We start from the raw sequence: 17585 nt of genomic DNA, 5'->3' as shown, positions 1-17585 counted from the left end.
AAGAGCTGGGGTACAGGCCAGAGGTGCAGGGAGTGAGAGGACTCACCAGAGACAGAGTGGGGAGCAGAACAGGAGGATCCACTGAAATACACTGCTGAGGGGAGCAGTGGGGAGACAGGAGCGGTCTGCCACACCATGTGGGTAGCTCCCTGGCTGGTGGGGGAATCAAATTTGTGCTTCAGAGGCTACAGGTAGCTTGATAAGGCTGTCTTTAACCCCTGTGCCACCAAGGAGGCCCCCAACAATTTGATGGATTTAAAACAGAGTATGTATCAATACTATTTTGAAAATTGATAGTAACTGTCAGAGGAACTGAAATAAAATCCCATACTCTCCAAATTCCTGGCGTGCGATGGGGAGAAGGGAAGGAACCAAAGAAAAACTCAGATAATAGAGCAAAAATACACCCACCATTTCAAAAAGGGGTAAGAAAGAAAGAAAAAAAATTGAGATATCAAACATAAACTGAGAGAACAGAAGAAATAACAAAAAAAATCCATTTTTGTAAATACACCTATTTATGAACTCTAAAAGTATATTCGACAAAATGTGACAGTCCTTGTCTCTGGCTGGTAGGTTTAGGGTAACTTTAACTGGTTTATTTTTGCATAAGTAAAATTTATTTTCTGGCAATGATTACATATTATGTATGTGATTAAAAATAAAACATGAACCTAAAACTCCTATTTATTCATCTGAATGAATGCTGATCATGAAGCTGCTCATTAAAAGTAGAAATGACCAGAGCATCATTGCAATGGCTGAGATTGGTGTTGGCTGTGATTATTCAACTTGTTTCACTAATTTGACTCATTTCCCAAAACAGGATGCACAGGTGGTGTTCATTTATTTAGTCACAACACTAATTACTCTTTACAATTGTGTTTTTCCTGGGTTTTCTCAAAAAAACCACAGCAGTGGTTGGAAAGGGCCCTTGGGTGATTGCTTGTGTGCAGAGGTGTGGGGCCTAGGCTTAGAGCCAAATGAGCCTGGGTTCTTTGCCTGGGGGTAGTACCAGAGGGCTTGCTGGTGACATTTCAGTTCCACAACATCAAGAACTTTTATCTATACTTCAGTCTCAGCCCTCATACTTAACCCCATCACAACCCCCAAATCTAGCAATGGTGAACAAAGCACATCTTGGTTCAGCACTCATAGTTGACCCCATCACAACCCCCAAATCTAGTGATGGTGAACAAGGCACATCTTGGTTCTTACCGCCATGCATGGAATCTCTGTCTTGTTCGGCCTCTTGTCTTGTTCGGTCTCTGGTGTTCCCTAATGTTTGACCCTCTTCTGTCCAGGGGGAGTTAAGGGTCCTTTGTACTATGCATGGCACCCTCTGCCTATCCCCTTGTATATCTTATGCTGTACTGTGACTGCTTGGTAATTTGTCTCTTTGAGGAAATACCTGTCTTGCCAAGGAAAACCTAGGATTCTTCCTCTCAAGGAATGCATAGTATTTGCCTTCCAGTGTTAGCACAGAGCCTCAAAGTAGAAGGCAATGAACAGATGGTTCTGCATCGAGGGCTTCTCTAAGCTTATTCACTCCTACCCTTCCCTTGCTCACATCTCTTTTCTTTATGGGAGAGCTCCTTGGCTTCAATAGCCTTGGCCATTCTGTGTTCCACAAAGCCACTTTTTTTTTTAAAAGATTTATTTATTTATTATTTATACAAGCACTGGGTACAGTCAGAAGCGCAGGAAGGTGAGAGAATTCACCAGAGCCAGAGCGGGGAGCAGAGCAGGCAGAAAAGCGAAGTACACTGCTGAGGGGAGCAGCGGGCGGCAGGAGAGGTCTGCGCGCCATGTGGGACCCTCCTCTGGTGGCCGGGGAGCAGCCGGGGATCGAACTAGCACTGCAGAGGCTGCGGGCAGCTTCGCAACCCAGCGTTCAACCGCTTCACCACCGGGAGGTCCCCACAGAGCCACTCTTTCCCTGCGCATGAAGACATTCATGGAACAAAAAAGTTGGCAAGGAGGGCTCCATGGCACATTTGCTGTGCTCTATGGCTCTAATCTCATAGAAAATTCTAGCTCCCTTTTCATCTACCTCCTACATGAATTCCCACCACTCTCTGGAAAGGAGCTGACACCAAGTGTGTCCGGCTTTAGGTCTCATCATCCCAGTGCATCTCTACTGAAAGGGTACCCACAGATACCTGATGTCTGTGACGAATATTCCCAGATTGAAGGATGACCTCACGTAGCCTATTGTTTAGAATATGAAGCTATGATTTTTTGCAATAAAAAATTTACAAGTGCAACTGAAAATGAATGCCTTATTTTAGGAGAGCATTAAATGCTCCTAAGACTTTATGTATTGTAAATAAGGCCTTTGGGTCACCAGTAGCTCGAGTGAATGCTGATGAATTGGCATGATGGACTTTGTTCTTCTCAGCCTGCTCTCTGACCACTCAGAGACTCTCTCAACTTCTGCTATAAACCTCCACTCCTATCACAATGCAGTCAGTGCCCAAACAGCCCAGCCTTGTATCCCTCAATGCATGTGTCCCATCCCTCATATGGAACCTGTAAAACAATAATCCACTTTCAAGGTGTTGACCAAATGCCAACTCTGCTGCAAAGCTCTGCCTAATTACTTCACCCATAGATAGAAATATAAACATAGTTCTGGGGGCAGCTATTAGTGTTATGCCATTGTATTAGAATTTATCTATTCATACATCTCCATTTATGTATTTATCCTAGATAACAAGCCTAAAGGTGAGTCAGTGAGCTCTTTGAGGGCTTAGGACCTGGTCTATGTCTATCATCCCTTTGACTTGAGAGCTCACCACTGTACCTGGCACAGGTGATTCACACAGTACCTCCTTGATACATGAGAAGATGATGGAAAAGATGGGTAAAGCCTAGCACTTTGATATTCAGGAATGACTATTTTACAGTAGAGAGATGGCTTCTCTGCATTTAAGCTAGGTTGGGAAAAAACCACACTTTCTTTTTTTTTTTCTTTTAAATAGATCTCTTACTGTCAGGAAGTTCTTCTCCAATTTAATCTGAAACACATCTCTCATAATTCAAGCTTCCTCTTGATTTTCCCGTGCATAGAAATTACAACATGTTACTTTTCATCACTCTTTTTATATTTGAAAATTATTCCAAAAATTTCTTAGTCCCAACTTCTAAAAAAATGTAGTATTGAGAGTCTCAATTAGCTTTATTCTTCTCATGGAGGCCAGTTTTTGAGTCTAGATCTCTGTTTAAAATATTTTCTGCAGTGGAAGACTGGAGACCTTTGCCTCAAGCTACAGTTGTGGAATGGGGGCTCCCTGGCCCTGGGGAAGTTGTGATTAAAGGAAGAGAAAGTTCTCATATGTGAGAAGAATACATGGCCATGGCCTCAGAGAGTCTTGGCCTCTTGTGAAACATCCCTGTTGTATCTCAGCTCGGATCCCTGCTATCATCTGGCCCATATGTCTAGACTCTACCTCCCCTTCTCCATGAGACATTTTTGCCATTTTGCCTTTTTGCCTCCCCACTAGCCAGGGTGCCCACACTCTCCAACTATGTAAGGGACTTGAGATTGGTTTTCCAAGAATTGATCCTGCACTACTTGGGGGACTGGCCACAATGCTACTTTTTCCTGTGCTCTGAGTATACTGTCAAAGAGTATGTGGCAAAATATTTTCAGGGACTACAAACTATCCCAAAACCTAATATGTTGTGAGTTGAAATATCTCCCTCCAACATAGTCATATATGAAGTCCCAATTCCCATCAAATCATGTGACTTTATTTGCTACTATAGATGCAATTAGTTAAGATGAGTGCTACTAGAAGAGCATGGGCCCCTAATTCAATATCTGGGTGTCTTTATGCCTTTAACACATCACTGGTGTCTTTATGACCAGGGAAAATTTGGGCACAAACATCCACATAGGGAAAAGCAGATTACTGCTGACTGGAGTTATGCTGCCTTACAAAGAACTACTAGAAGCTCATAGAGAGATGTGGAACTGACACTTCCCTCATGCTTTGATATCTAAAGCATCATGTGTTGACACCTTGACCTTGGCCTCTAGAATAGCAAGACAATAAATTTCCATTATTCCAGGCTACCTAGTTGATGATACTTTGTTAGGCAGCCTAGTAAACTAGTAGATGGTGTGGAAGACTAAAAGCTGGGCTTGGGGTCAAAATAAGGGGGTTGTAATTGTATGGGGAATATAAAAATAAAATTTAAATTAAAAAAAAGCTTTCTCACTTCACCTTGCTATTCTGAAAGGTGGCAAGTCAGCTTCCCTTTCAAGTTCATGCCAGGCTTTCCAGCTACGTCATGCTTCTACTGCCTCAGGGAACGATCAGACATTTGATACTGTCCCTCTGCACTGAGAATGTGATAGGAGGGTATCAGGTTAAGTAAAAGGAATAGAGAAGCAGCACGTTTTCTTTGTGCAACTACCACAAATGTGTCTCCTTACTCCTGAAACCCACCTCCCAGTGTAAGTAGACTGTTGTTTGCTTGAATATTACAAATTAGTCAAGATTTAGCAAGATCAGTAATCCGCTGATAATTGCACAGCCAGAGAGTAACAGCCCAGATATTTGAATCCAACTCTGTCTGACTCAGAAGCTATACCAGAATTTTCCTTCTAAGGAACCAAGGTAGGTTAGTAAATAAAGCTGGCTACAGTCATTTTCTTGAAAGCTTAAAAACAGGCACACTGTTATCTGTCATGGGTAGGTGATGCATGGCTTTACCTGAAGTCAGGAGCATGGAACATACAATCTTTCAAAGTTCCTTTCAGGTCTATGGTTTTTATGATTATAGAATAGTCTTCATGAACTAAGGAAGAAAGAGACTTATGCTTCAGGAATTTTATTCATGTAGCCCTCACTTGAAGTATTTGGTTCACTAGTTTAAGGGACAAGGCTATGCAGCCATGTGGTCCCTAGTGCTGCTGAACTGGGGCCAGAGGTCCTGCCATGTACCAATTCTGCCTTGACACACCAGTGTCTCTCTCTTTCATGACCAGGTATTGAGAGATTTCGGAATCCTTAGAAGCAGGAAGACCAAGTATGCTGTCCTGACATGCTTTCTTAACCTTCTTGACATCTCCTGCAGGTTAGGCAATAAAACTTGTTCACTTAATGGTGCACTGCTGTACACTTGAAAAAGTATTCAACATCACTTGCCATCAGGGAAATGCAAATCAAAACCACAATGAGATACCACTTCACTCCCTCAAATGGCCCATCTCTAAAGGCCAGGAACAAGAAATGTTGGCAAGGATATGGAGAAAAAGGAACCCTATACTACAGTGTTTCTGGAAGAGATTGGCATTTGAGTCAGTGGATCTGGTAAAGCAGCAGGCCTTCCCCAATGGGGATGGGCAACACTCAATCCATTGAGGACCTGAATAGAACAGAGAGAAATTTTGGACTTTCCCATCTCTGCCAGCCTGTTTGAATTGGGACATTGATTTTTATCTGCCCTTGGTACTGCTCGTTCTCAGGCCTTCAGACCCAGACGGGAAACTATGATCTACTCTCCTCCCTGGCCTGGGAATTAATCCCCTGGGCTCTCCTGTGTCTCCAGCTTGCAGATGGTATATCATGGGGCATCTCAAACATCACAATTGCACAAACTAGTACCTTATAATAAATCTCTTTCTACTACTAAAAAAAGAAATAATGCACTGCCTATAGGAAGATATGAGTCTTGGGCCAGGAGAAGCAAGATTTAAATGTACTGAAGTCATTAGGGGTAGCAGATCACAGGAAACATTCTAAACAGCTAAGAGCATGGAAAAAGCAACTTAAAGATAAAAAAAAAAAAAGTGGTGATAAAAGACTGGGATGTAAAACCTGAACCAATAAAATACATAGAAGACAACAGAGACAAAACCCTTCATGACATAGGCTTCAGTGATGTAGTTGTAAATTTGTCTTCAACAGTAAGGAAAACAAAAGAAATGTAAACAATTGGGGTTATATCAAATTGAAATGCTTTTGCACAAGAAAAAAAAACTGTAATCAAAACCAAAAAACACTGAATGGGAGTAAATATTCACACAACATACATCTGACAAGGGGCACATATGTATACATACACATATGTGCGTATATATATGTATATATAACTCACATGTATTCTTTTTTTAAAAAGATATTTATTTATACAAGCACTGGGGTCCAAGTCAGAGGCACGGAAGGTGAGAGAATTCACCAGAGACAGAGCAGGGAGCTGAATAGGCAGAAGGACTTATATACACTGCTGAGGGGAGCAGTGGGTGAGACACATGGGTATCTCCCTGGCCGGCCGGGAATCGAACCGGTGCTGCAGAGGCTGCGGACAGCTGCACAGTGCTGCGCTCAACCCACCGCGCCACCGGAGATGCCGTCATATGTATTTTTGAAGGAACTCAGTCTACTGGACAAAGACAGCCTGGCCGCTCACTAATCATGCCACCAGGTTCTACTGTACAAACAGAAAGTCCACCTGTGGGCTTCTCCTTCCCCTCAGCTGAACATAGCACTGCCTGCTGCTTAAAAATTGCCAAGACAGCCCCTAGCGCTCCCTCACAATTTCCTGACATCCTCTTGGTCTTGCTATTTAACATAAACAAAAAGAAATCTTTCCAAACCCAAGTGCATTTTAATCAACATTCTGTACAGTGTTGTTTCACTCTATCGGCACCGACACGCAATTTCACTGGGAGAATAAAATGAGTAGCCACTTATCCCTAAGATTAAACAAAAGTCTCTGCTCCCCCTCTGTCTGACTTCACAGTCCTCCACTATAAAGAAAGTAGGGAAAATGCACAAAGCTGACACTTTGCCAGCAAAACTTGGGATGGAAAAATAGATAAACCTGGAAACCCATATAGGGCAGGCTGATTAAAGTCAGAACCTTCTTTACATCTCTCTTAAAAAAAGAGAAAAACCAAACACTGGTGTCTGCCCTGATGTTTCCACTCTGGCTGCAGCATGGAGGACCGTGGTGATGGAGGGCCCTGCTGCCTTTTCTGCAGCCGGTGCAAGCAGAGCTTGATGGGGCCAAGCGTCAGGGATCCTGTTCTTGCTTTGCTGATGGGTCCCTGAGGGTGCTTCTGAGTAATTGTGCCTGCCTCCCACAGCTCTGATGAGGTGCTCCTCCCTTCCTCCTGCTCCTGCGCCAACCTCCTGCACCACAGAGGGGCTGTCGCTCAGAAGAGGGGGGTTGGCACCCCCTGCCCAATTCTGGGCTTGCTCCGAGGCATGTTTTCACGTAGTTCGTCCCTTCATCTGGGTATGGGTGTGAAAAGTGGTGAGACACAGATGAAACGGTGTTTCTGAATAGAAGAATGTGCTACCCAGGAGGCATAACCAGTATTTAATTTGCTGCCTGTGTTCAATAGACTGTGAGCTCCGCACGGGCAGGGACCATGTCTTATTTGTCTTTGTATCCTCGGTGACTAACACATATTCATTTGTTCATTCATTTATTCAACAAATATTTACAGAGAGCTGGAGGTACAAGATGAGAAACACATAGGTTTTCAACAAAGAATTAAACATTTCTTTTGCCCCACAGGCTGGCTTGCCATGGAATAAATAAACTTTCTAATGCATTACAAGATACCCAAAAACGCACTCCACATAAACAATACAAAAGTGAAGCGAGCTTACTCATAGACTCATCTGTCAAAGATGAATAGGGCCTGTTTCCCTTCTAGATAAAGGAAACCAGCCCTCAGAAACGGCTGCCCAGTTCTGATCGGGAGCACTTCACCTTGAGCAAGCTGCTCCCTGGAAGATAAAGCACTTCAAGTAGAAATTTCCATTGCTCTCTGTATCCCTCCTGCCCTCATAACCCAATTTTGCCATCTCTATATATAACTCTATTTTAATATTTTAATTTCCAAAAATTTACAGAATTCAAGGAACTCCAGACCATGCTTTAAATAAAGATTGCAAACCCAATTTCCTACAGGAGTTAAGATGTCAAATATTATAAATTGTAAGGTCAGGGCATCAGAGCACATCAGATTGGAAATATATGCTTGTGATTCAGTGATCTATTCCAGATTTGTGAGTTAATGCAAGAACTTAGTTTAGCTTGCTTGTGCTGTCGTGGTTTAGGAAGTCAAAGGGCTGGCTGGGTGGCTCAGCTCTGATCCATGTGATGTTCTCTCATGCGGATGGAGGGTGCATTTCCAAGGCGGGTCCTCTGTCACACGTCTGGCATATTGGTGCCCCTGGATCTATCTTCTTCTACATGGTTTCTCTTCCACTAGGGCATTTCCATGTGGCTTGGGCATCTCACAGGGTACTTGCATTTATTAGATGGTGAACATAATATCCTGAACAAAGTATCCTATAAGACAGGAAGTGGATCTGCCAGTTTCGTAAGACCTGGGTACAGAAATTAAGATAGCATTGCTGCTCCCATGTTTTATAACTCAGAGCAGTCACCGAGCCTTCCAGATTCAAAGGGAGCGAACCTAGGCCCTACTTCTCAATAGGAGGGTTGTTAAAGACACTGTGAAATCTTTAACTTGCCACAGTCTGTTCATAGACCAGCTACTATGTGCCAGGTTGTTACATTATGGGACTGTGGTTCAGTATGTCATATTTTGAATTTTTTAAACAGAAGATGAAAACTTACATTTAAAAATGTGAAATCTGGGCCTCCATGGTGGCGCAAGGGGTTAAGATGCAACCTATGAAGCTATCCGCAGCCACTGTAGCACAAGTTCGATCCCCGGCCAGGGAGCTACCAACATGGCACAGCAGACCTCTCCTGACTCACCCGCTGCTCCCCTCAGCAGCGTATTTCAGTCAATTTCTGTTCCCTACTCTTCTCTGGTGAATCCTCTCAGCCCGCACACCTCTGGCCTATACTCCAGTTCTTTTTTTTTTTTTTTTTAAAGCCTTTTTTATTTTTTTTTTTAGAGGCATGTTATTTATTTTTTCATTTATTTGTTTGATGGTTTGTTTATACATGCACTGGGTACAGTCATAAGCACGGGAGGGTGAGAGAATTCACCAGAGCCAGAGCGGGGATCAGAGCAGGCAGAAGGACCGAAGTACACTGCTGAGGGGAGCAGCGGGCGGCAGGAGAGGTCTGTGCGCCATGTGGGACCCTCCTCCAGTGGCCGGGGAGCAGCCGGGGATAGAACCGGCGCTGCAGAGGCTGCAGGCAGCTTCACAACCCAGCGTTCAACAGCTGTGCCACCGGGTAGGCCCTATACTCCAGTTCTTGTATGCATAAATAAATAAATCTTTAAAAATGTGAAATCTGATTTTCAAATTTTGACAACTAATTAAAATTTTCTGAAAATCTCTGTACCAGGATCATATTTTCAGACATTCTCCAATCCCATCAGTATCTACCCTTTGCTTCAAATACCCAGTAAATTCTTATAAAGGAGTTTTAAGAAAATATTGAGATGTATATGGAAATATTTTGCCTACAACTGAAAAAGAAGATCTTAAGAGCTTTTCATGATCTTTGACAACAGGGTTTTATTGAAAATCTGTAGCTAAAAGAGGGATCTTTCCATATAACTCTATCATGACCCACAAGAGAAAATTGAATGTCTCCTCTTCTTCCATTTCTATCCTAGCCAAATCACAGTTTGATGAAAAGTATAGTGATTTTCATTTCTTGTTGAATTTGACTGAGGAATAGAAATACAAGATGATAATAGAGGTACTGGCCAAATTTCCCAAAGGGAAGAAAAACAAAAGGAGGCCCAGAAACTAAATAAGAAGTCACTGATATAAAACTCCATCCTTGCACTTAGTGCCTAGTTCAGACTCCACCTTAGTACTTCAACTTTAGTGATCAAATCCCCTTCTGACTCAAAAGAACTGGGGAATGTTCCAAGACTCAGTATCTTGACTCAATAGTCTAGATGATTCTATAATAGGTGGTCTGTGAAGCACATTACTGACAGTCAATTAATTATAGGAACCGGTGTTTGAGAGACAGCAAACTGGGCACAGCTGCAGTAGAGAGGGTGCCTCCTTTATGAATTGTTGATGGCTGAGGTAGCCAGAAGAATGTATTCACTAGGTTCCAATTCTCTGACTTAGTGTGGAGTAAGAGATAGGATTTCTAGCCCTGAGTTGACATTAGTAGTTGACTGCGCTCAGGGAAGTCATTTCTTTGACAGTTTTCTCTTCTGGAAGATGAAGAGAGTTGGCTTGGGATCTGACAGTGGAAAGTACAACTGTTTGCACGTCCCATGTCTGGGGAAGATCCTGTTCACCCAGAACACCATGCTTTTGGGTAAAGTCCTGGCCTAACCTCACAGTTCTCTACTCAACCATTACTGATGCAATGGTGTTAACATTGAGACTAATTTTACAGTTCTGGTGGAGAATCTCTGTTCTCACTTTCTGCTTGTGGGTATATTATCATCTTTGTGGCATACTATTATTTTGGAGGGAAAGTCGGGTGAAAAGAAATCATGAAAGGTAGTTCTGGAGAGTAGAAAAGAGTTTTGGGGGCAGGAGCTATTCAAACAACTTGCAATTCGAGAAGGGTGTGGATCTGCTGCATCTGCTGCATCTCCACCCCTTCTGTCAAACAGTCAGCCAGCCAAGTTTTGGTCTTCCTGGTATAGATGCTTCCAGTAAATTCCAGCAGCCATATCCCAAGGCAGTCAGCCGGTGGGGTGGACTGGGATTAGGGGCAGTAAAATAATGCATTGGCACCCACGTGAACCTGGGAGTGAGTACTTCCTTATATTTTGCACCTGGTACCCTGTGTGGCTCACCCCAGGCCCAGTCCTGAAGAGGGACATTAGAACAACGGAGAGGTCAACTTGTTGGAAAGTTGTCACAGACCCTTTGGCAGAGCTGGAGTGGTTTATGTAGAAGGGGAAATGCAGACAAATGGGGCAAATGTAGGCCAGGACGTCCCTGGATCTGATTTTCTGAAAGGCATTCAGTGTAAGAGACAAAGGATTCAGATCTGCTGTGTGACTGTGGTTAAGTTTCTTAACATCTTCTGGTCTTGAACTGTGTGGTTCTCTTGTATTTGGATTTTCTTGTCAACAGACCCTGTAAACTCACAGTGTCTGTAAATGCAGTACAGTACTACAAATGTATTTTCTCATTCTCATACTTTTCTTAGTAACATTTTCTTTTCTCTAGCTTACATTACTGTAAGATTATACTATATATACATATAATATACAAAATAAGGGTTGACTATTTACCAGCAAGGCTTCTCATTATTAGCAAATTATTAGTAGCTGAGAGTCTGGAGAATCAAAGGCTTACAGCAGGTCATAGCACGGATTTACAACAGCATGGAGGTTGGCAATCCTAACCACATACTGTTCAAGGGTCAACTAAATATGGACACTGGCGCACAGTATATGGTCATTACATGGACATTCTTTTCTTCTTTCCAGATTCCATTCTGCCTTGAGTGGCTGTCAGGAAATGAAGCAAGTGAGCGGCAGCAACCTTCATCCAAATACGGACGTGGACATCCACTCTACAGAGGAAGGCGCAGGTCTTCACAGGCATTGTTGCCACAGTGACTCACAGCTGCTTTCTCTCTGGCCCCTCCCATCCTGCTCAGATTGGACCTAAGGCGTGAAGGTTGACGGTACAATGCCAGCATCCTGCCCAACAGGAAAAAAGTCTCCCGGAAAAAAGTCTCCCAATCTGCTCTGAGGCCTGAGTTCCAGGAAAATGTATTACAAACTCGAGTGTCATAGGCCTGCTGAGTAAGAATTACAGCTACCATTTACCTAAGTGATTAGTGCATGTTTGGCCCAGAATTCGGCATGTGCAAGCATTATTTAAATCAGCCCTTCCAACATTTTAAGCAGTAACTATGAGTTCCCAGTTTACAGATGAGGAAATAGAGGCTAATACAGTAGATGTGAGGCAGGGACCTGATCTTTTGCCAAGTTCTTAAGTACTATTTACTACTGAATTGCAGTTACTCTGCAAAGCAAGGCACTGAAGTGTACATGGTTTTCAGAATTTTTAGAGATAAAGAGGAGAATCAGCACTAGCACATGAAAAGAACAGTGTGACATGCTGTGGGGGAGCTCCACTAGACTCGCTGGGGACAGGCCTTTCATTCTTTTTAAAATCTCTATTTTTAGTACAATAAATGACTCCTAGCAGGAGCTCAGTCACTATGTATTAGATATAAAGCTGACCCTTAAACAATGTGAGTAGGTGGGGTGGGGCACCAAATCCCACATAGTTGAAAGTCTTTGTATAAATTTTGACTATCCTCAAATTTAACTACAGTCATCCCTTGGTATCAAGGGGGTGTGATTTTAGGACCCTGTACCCAAATCCACAGACACTAAAATCCGTTATGGTTGGCCCTTCATATTCACAGGTTCTGTAACTGTAGATTCAATCAACCAGTGTCCAGGATAGTTTGAATCTGTGAACATAGAACCTGCAGGCAGGGAAACTCATTATGCATGGATTCACACATTCAATTCCATGCTGTTCTAAGATTCAATGTGAAAGCAAATAAAATAAGGCTACAGAGAGATGTACTGATGGGAATTTAAGGCCCAAGTAGGTACATGGGGGTACATTGGAGAATGTCAGCTTCATAGAGGACAGTGTTGCTAAGCAGGACTTGAGAGGTTGAAAAGAGCAAAGAAGGTAGAAGATACATACAAATAGAGGCATAGTGCAGTGGCATAAACATGGGCATGGAGACTTGGGGCGGACATAGTGCTTAGAGAATTATGTGTCCACAAGTTATCTTGGCAAGGAGCCTCTTAAACCAACAAAGGACTGGTGGTTCTTTGTATAAGACTATTATCCAGAAACAGGTCGACAAGGGCTGTGAGGACAAGGTCAAAGGGAAACAGAGCAGGCAGGTCTAGATACACAATGTAGAGAGGTAAACGGGAGCAGGCTGGTTGGCAGGAAGCATAGCTCCCCATCAAGGGTAGAGGATATGCAAATATAGCTTTTGGCAGCTGTGAAAAACTACAAGGAGGACGAGTCAGCCATGAAGAAAAAGGCGGAGGAGATGCCAGGAAAGGTGCTTGGAGGAACACATGTTGGGGCTGACCTCTCTTTTTATTTGGCTTTTCAAGCACCATAGCAGCCCACCTGCTCTCAGGAGGTCCTTCACGCATCTGTTTATTCTGTAAAATGTACTCAAGGAAATCATCTTCATGAAGGGACAAGTCATAGGCTTGGCCATGCGGTTCAAATACCCATTAAGTATTTTTAGTATTAAAAATTTCACACACACGTATAATTTCATATAGAATATAGATAAGAATTTATATGAAAATAATACAGGAATATAAATGTATGAAAATAAATGCTTTTGTAAAATTTCACAAAATTTAATATATTTATATTTATAAAAGTAATTTACCGTGGGTTAAAGAACTAAGTGTAAAGATGGAATAAGATCAAAGACGGCTCTTTCTTGAGGTTACTGGTTCAATCCTTAGCAATACTACCCAAATGTTCTAAAAGAAGTAGTTCTGCTGTCAGTATACATTTAGTCTAGGTGTTCTAGACAGGAGGAAAATCTTAACAATTTTAATATTTTTCACCAAAAAATCCAGAGTGGGGATGTGGATGAACTTTGCCTCTAATTTGGATTAAACGGTTCATCATTATCCAAGAAGAGGGAGGCCCAAGGGTAGCAGAGTGTTACCAGGTGAAATTTGAGGTATCAGGAAGCCGTGACACCCAAGAACAGTCAAAATGAGGGTCCACTCCAGCAGGTAAATACAGACTGACACAGACCAAGAAGTACTATTAATTTCCCGGGAGTTGAGGGCTGAGGTCAGGAATAGAAGTTATCTGCTTTTGACTGTAAGTAGAGCAAGTCTTTAAATAGTCTCCAATTAAACCTGGCAATTTTATCCATATACCTGAAGACAGGCACCTCACAAGAAAATCCCCACTAAATCAGAACTCTTGCAGATCTACATGGTAGAGAAAAGTACAGGGAAAGATGCCAAATTGAAAAATGACAAAGTGCCACCAGGAAAAAGCCAATTTTTAATATGCCTTAACATTTTTTCTTTCTCCCCTCTCAAGCTATCTCTGGTTGAGGAATGTTCTATATAACTGAATAATCCTTCACTGAGATATATGAAGAGTCAGCAGTGTCATTCTGGAAAAGGAAGGACAGTGACATATTTTATAATGTGCAGATACAGGTGGGTGTATAAAATAAGGTGAAGACCCCTCCTTACCCTAAGGTGTACCCAGACAATTTCTTGAATGAAGAATTTTGAAAGGGCAAAATCTTTTTATCACTTCTTGAGACAATCCTAAGGGTGTCGTGTCCATAATTATTTCCCCAATTGCTTTGTGGCCAATTTGCTAGGATTCATCTCTTTCTTGTAGTAACAATCTAGAACATTCCATATACTTTCATAGTGTCTTGCCTATGTACTCCTAATTAATTTCGAGCCAGGTGCTTAACCGAGTGAATGAAGGTTTTGTTCACAGATCCTTCTGCTTTAAATAGCCATTGTTTGTCTCCTTACCTAGCAACATATACTCAGAGCCCACTTCCTCTCTGAATCCTGTCTGACTCCTCCCCGTTGTGGGGGACCTTCCTTGTTTCAGTCACTGATCTAGGGACTTCACAATGAACTGACCCTTTTACACTACACAGTCACCTCTGGTGCCTCGCTTTCATAGGTGCAGGACAATGAAGCCCAGTGCAGAAAGGAAGGTGCTGTTGAGGAAAGTAATCAAAAGAATGTAACCACCTGTTGGCCATGAACTGCAGTGGGAGCATGTCTGACCATGAGCACCTCTGACAGTGAGCTGGAGCGGACCTGGCCATCAGTGGCTTCTCCCTCCTTTTGGAGTGTGCGTAGTCTTGCCTCTTAGAAAGCAGGTTCCCAGGAGCTGCTTCAGGATGCAGCCTTGAGAAAATGTGCTGTAAATTAGCATAATGTACTTTTGAGACTATCCAGACAACATGCCTCCATCAAAACTTTTCAGATTTGGTGTGGGGTGCAGAATATTCATCGTGACTAAACCTCATAAGTTCCCCTATTCCCTTATTGCTGCCTGTCAAGCTGGAGTGACTTGCTTCTTTCTTTGGACTCTCCCAGCTCCCAGCTTGGGGGAGGGGGTTCACATTATACCTGGGATGCTCCTGAGGGTGCACAGCTAGGAAGTGGCAGATGCCTCTTCTCTAGCTGCATCAACCATTGGATCATGGTATTTACCACACCTTGTTGTGGCTTATCATGGTCTCACTATTCACAGGCCCCAGTCAGTGCTTGTCTGGGAGCAGTGCTGGGGCAGGAGTGTTCCTCATAGACTTCCTCAGACAACCAACAGAACAGACTGAATAACACATGATAGATAGCATTACTAACCGCTGAAGAATAAAAGGTAGGCTTTCATGGTCAGACAGATCTAGGTTGAGCTCAGCCTAATCTCGCGACCTTGGCCATGCCATCTCAGTCTCTCCAAGCTTTGGATTCCTGGCCATAAAGTGGGAATAACAGAACCTACATCATGGTCTTTATTGTGAGAAGGAAATGAGTTAAAGAACAAGAAGTGCTTATTTACTCAAGTACCGAGCAGTGGGCTTAATTATTCTAATATTCATGAGATTCATAGTGCCTAAGATTTGCTAGAGGTTTGGTGGGTGCTCAAAAATGTTTATTAGATGAATGAATACGTAATACATCTCAGTTTGGGGATCAAATGCAGTAATGGTGGCCCTTATAGAAAGGCTAATGGTATTTTGGTTGCCTCAAATGGGTCTCATTTCCAGGATGCAAGCTTCATGAAATATGCACAGGTCAGTGTCTAGACCACAGCATGGTAGACTCTAAAACGGGGTTCTGAAACATTCGTCTTCACTATGGGAAACCTGCCTGCCTCTTTCTAAACAATTATCCCTGTTTTACATTTCTTGAGGTCATCCTAGTTCTGATAGTTTCACTTCCTTTGATCATCTCCCATCATCACTCTGACATAAGTCAAGAACACAAAACTGCTCTTTATTGCCAAGTAGGAAAGAAGTCTTCAAAACTCGCTTTTTCCTTGGCTGCACCTCTCTGACCTATCTGCTCTTTTCTCTCTAAATATTAATGTGAAAAGGTTTGTTAAGTTTATATCTCTGTCATTTAGTGAGTACAACAAAGAAATCAACTACATAACTAGGGTCAACACCTTTTAGGTTTCTATCAGCCTCATAATGGCCACTGGGGAGATCTCTGGACAGTGAGGGAGATACATCAGAACACTCAATGCATTAAAGATGGGTCAATCAGAGTTCCTGTCCAAGGAATATGGGACTGGGACAGAGAGGGACAGAAAATAGTTGGGAGCAGAAAGATCAGAAATTGAGAGAGCACTTGAGGGCATCTAAGGCCTCTAACTATGCCCAGGAAGCTTGAAGAGGTGGGAAGCCATCTTCTGCTATGAGACTTGAGTCTCAGAGATAGCATGTTTAAAGAATGAAGTAAAATTTAACAGGAAACATGCACCCCTCTGCTCCCAACAGCGCTACTTACAACAGCCAAGCTATGGAATCAACCTACATGCCCACACAGAAATGAGTGAATGAGGAAGATGTGGTATATGTACACAATGGAATACTATTCAGCAGTCAAAAAGGACAAACTTGCCATTTGTGACAACACTGATGGTAAAGAAGGTGATTTTGCTAAGTGAAATAAGCCGTAATGTAAAAGACAATTACTGGATGGTGCCACTTATGTGTGGAATATAGATAAACCAAACAAAGAGTCAGATAAAGCCAAACTAACAATAGATACTAGAAATGTGACTATAGGGCTACTGCCAAAGGGGTGGGGAGGGTCAAAAGAAAAGTGAGGAGGGAGCACAATGGACTGTGGGGATGGATTGTGAGCACTTTGGTGGTGGATGAGATGTAGTAACACCACCTGAGTAGGGCGATCCAATACCTCTAAAACACAAATACTGATATAAGCCAATGTTACCCCAATAAAAAAAGAAAACTTAATACAGTTTTGAGAAATAATGAAGTAATAGGCAGAAAAGGAAAAATGAGCAGTCAGTTTTATGGATTCTTGCTGGTTTTTAAGTTCACATTTCTGAGTCTTCCTGAGGTCTTGCTTGCCTTTTTGCCCTGAAGGCCGATCAAAAACTTCTAAAATTCTACATATCTATTAGCAATAGCCCTGCTGTTTTCCTGTTACCACTTTCATATTTGTTCCTTGCAACCGCAAGAATCCTAACTTACTCAATGGCAAAGTATGAATGACAAGTAGGGTTATCAACAATAATCCTTATATGCATTTAAGACTGCACATTTTCAAACTGCTTATTATTATTAATATCTACAAGTAAGTGCTCAAGTAATGCTGTGGAAGCAGCCATCCAAGAGCTAATAATTGGCTAACAGTTGGGTATTAAAGAACAAATCAGGGAGAGGGAGTGGATTTACTGAAATGATAGCTATTATGAAAGTATCAAATCACTGGTGATAATTCCCGTTGAAGTGTCCATCAAGGTTGGATGACTGTAGATCAGTAGATAGTAGGGGGAAATGTTTTTCTGTCTGGAAAGAAAGAAACAATGAAACAGATGGATTGCTCTTTTAAGATTAAGGTGATAAGCGTACAAAAACTGGTTATGCTTAGGTGG

Source organism: Talpa europaea (assembly GCF_964194135.1).
Source record: "Talpa europaea genome assembly, chromosome: 3".
Taxonomy (NCBI): domain Eukaryota; kingdom Metazoa; phylum Chordata; class Mammalia; order Eulipotyphla; family Talpidae; genus Talpa; species Talpa europaea.
The sequence above is the reverse complement of the archived record's forward strand: the minus strand, read 5'-3'. Positions refer to the sequence as shown.